Source organism: Gouania willdenowi, unplaced genomic scaffold (genome assembly GCF_900634775.1).
Source record: "Gouania willdenowi unplaced genomic scaffold, fGouWil2.1 scaffold_313_arrow_ctg1, whole genome shotgun sequence".
NCBI lineage: Eukaryota > Metazoa > Chordata > Actinopteri > Blenniiformes > Gobiesocidae > Gouania > Gouania willdenowi.
In genome coordinates this window covers 1-3375 of record NW_021145074.1, presented here as the reverse complement: position 1 = coordinate 3375, position 3375 = coordinate 1, and positions in this window count along the sequence as shown.

The following is a 3375-nucleotide window of genomic DNA, read 5'->3' as shown; positions in this document are numbered from 1 at the left end:
TGCAGTGGGACTCTCATCACAGTCATCCCGATGCCCCACATTAACACATCAGCATCACACGAAGTTTCATCCGACAGGGGTAGGACGTCACGCAACATTACGGACTGATAGGCTGCCGTATCCCGTAGGATGTTAATAGGTGCCTTTTCTTTTTCTTCACCAGTCACAGAAACAAAGCCCTGCGTAACAAAAGGCTCAAAACGAGAATCCACGTCTAAAATTACAGCTTTCGGAGGCGCAGAAAATAACTCAGGTGAAGACACAGTCTTAATCAAACACACACCCGCAGGTTTACTTGGTTTGGACTGTTCTTTCTTTCTTAAACTCGGACACACATCAATCAAGTGACCTGGCTCTTTGCAGTAAAAACACTCACGGCTGTCCTGCGCACCCGTGGGAACAGTTTTACGAGCGAGCTTCGGTGACCTATTTCTATTTCTAAGTTCATACACATTATTTTGACAGCACGACGATTGCATTGGAAACACACTCTTATGTGTCAAAATAAATTCATCCGCTAACACAGCAGCTTTTGTAACAGAGGACACTTTTTGTTCGTTCAAATAAATCACGATGCGCTCAGGCAAACACTTTTTAAATTCTTCAATCAAAATTAACTCACGCATTTCCTCCAAGGAGTTAACTTTACATGCTTGACACCACTTGTCAAACAACGCGCTTTTCTCACGGCAAAATTCCACATACGTCTGATTGGTATTTTTTTCTCTATTCCTAAACCTCTGTCTATAAGCTTCAGGGACAAGCTCATAGGCACACAGCACAGCTTTCTTTAACGTCTCATAATCTAAACTCTGCTCAATAGACAAACTGGCACAGACATCTTGCGCTTTCCCCACTAGTTTGCACTGCAGTAGTAGCGACCAAAATTCTGTGGGCCAATTTAGCGCAGCAGCTATGCGCTCAAAAGCACTAAAATAAGAGTCGACCTCCGACTCACAAAACTGAGGAACTAAGGCAATGTGCTTACTCATGTCAAAGCTAGCCGCGGAAGCAGACGCACTGTGACTGGGGACGGACGTGCCGGGAGGCGGGCTCCGCTCCAGTTCAAGGACGCGGAGACGAAGATGCATTGTCTGCACCTCCAACTCACGGTTTCTCCCCTCTGCCTCTCTGATTGCTAGGGTTAGGCGGAGATCCTCTGCAGTCATGCCTGTCAGAGAACCAGCGGCCGATTTGCGATCTCCATCAAGGACTCCACTGGCACCCTGCGGCTCCAATGCGTCTTTCTGAAGTGCTGCGGCCTCACTCTCACCACCTCTAGCATGCAGCACAACGGCGTCCACCAGCTGTCGACCCAGCACTCTCTGCATCTCTGCTTTGCGGATATTAGCAGACACATTTAATCTGAAATGACTTGCAATCATTAACAACTCATTTTTTTTACATTTCTCAAAGGTATCCCAAGAAGGATTATCACTAAAATCTTCTACAGAAAAATCTGCCATCTCCCACCTTTTTTCCTCCCACACAAAAGAGAAAAAATACACCAATCAGAGAAAAATATACACCGCAACACTACTGTCTCAAAAATCGCGAAAAAAACAAATTCCGTTGGACAAGCCCCCAATTCATGTTACGCTCAGCCTAGGAGCCACTGAACGGCACATGAACACGTCATCCTTTACCAGCCTCAAGCAGCACGCCAACACATCTTTTTCAAACTGGGCTATTTATTTGAGCCACATAAGAAAAATAATAAGTATCAAACTGGGTTACGCAGAACCCACAAATAAAAGAACATAAGTTTCCAAGCCAACTGGGCCAAACTAAAGAAAACGTATCACCGTTTCAGTCTCGCTGTGAAGCTGTCAAACGCTCAGCTGTCAAAGGGCAGAAGGACATGCTGCGTGCTGGTTGGAGCATGGGTATAGGATGACCCGCCCTCTGAACCACCTCTGGGACACCATACGTCATCTGGGTCTTTTTGTAGCCGCCCTCCACCGAAGCTCAGCCAATCCGAAGTGGACCCGTTATTCACAGACCACGTAGGTTGGGCTGTTGATAGAGAGACACACCCCCCCAGCGCACAACACAGAAACACAAGTAGCACAAAAAACAAACTGAAAGACGACAACAGTCGTAACAAATACACAATACAAATACAATAAATATCAAATAACTGTATCTTATACTTTAACTTTCTGAAATATATAAATCTAGTTCAAATAAAATTCAAAAAAATAAAGTTTATATCTGAATACTAGTGTAGTTTCCAGGTGAAAAAAGTGTAGATATTAAAAGTTACAGGAGAGGCCCAACAAGATGGTTTGTACCCAGGGCCCAAAATGTGGTGCTACGCCCCTGGTGCACACTCACAGCCAGGGTCTGTAACGCACAGACATCATCAGTTCTCAGATGAATATATGCACTATTAGCTAAACTTCACAATAACACTATAACAATGTAATAGATTAGATCAGCTGACATGAACCTGAGTCACTGCACCATCTATGTTTATGTCACGTGACTCCAAAATCCTTTTATGCACACCACAAGGAAATAATCTGACTATTTAAATGTTATTTAACAACTCTCCACATCCATTACACACTGAACACACAATCATAATAACACACTCCATCTCCATCACCACCACCTTGTAAAAATACTGTAGTGTGACGTTAAACTGTATGAATAGATATGAAAGTGTACGGTGGCACCATGCTCTTACTTTGAGCTGCAGGGAGGGTTGCCATGGTTACAGGTGTCCAGATGTGGATGTGTGCTCTGGGGGCGTGGAGATAAAGTCTCTCATGAGGGGACGAATGTCCAGGGAGTTCAGAATCTGTGTGTGGGTGTGCATCAGAGAAAGGTGTGTGAGTCTTTTCTGGGTCATGGTGCTGCGTACCCATGTCTTCAAAAGTCAACGTGAACCTGTGTTGATTAGGTCTAAAAATAATTACATTCAAATACAAAATACACGTAATAGCCTACGTGTGTCAAAATCATTTCACTAAATATTCACACTTTCAACACTTTGAAGGAGATGAAGAAGGTGAAGCTGTTGAAGACAAACCAGTAGAAACATGGAGAGCTTGATGGAGATGGCATCAGGTTTCTGAGCAGCACTTTGGACTCTTTAGGTGTGTAAATCACTGCCTGTGTTTGCTCCTGCAGGGCGGACCATGGAGGAGAGCAGAGGATCAAAGCTGGTGTGAGGAAGTGTAAGTGTGTGTGTGTGTTCATTCAAAGTGTCCTCATGAAGCTCTGAGTGAATGAACATGTCAGTGATACAGAGAGAATGAAGCATCACATGATCAACTGTTGTTTCTTTGTGTCTCATCAGATTTCTGTCACATTCACCTCGACACAAACTCCATCAACAGAAACCTCAGACTGTCTGACAACAACAGG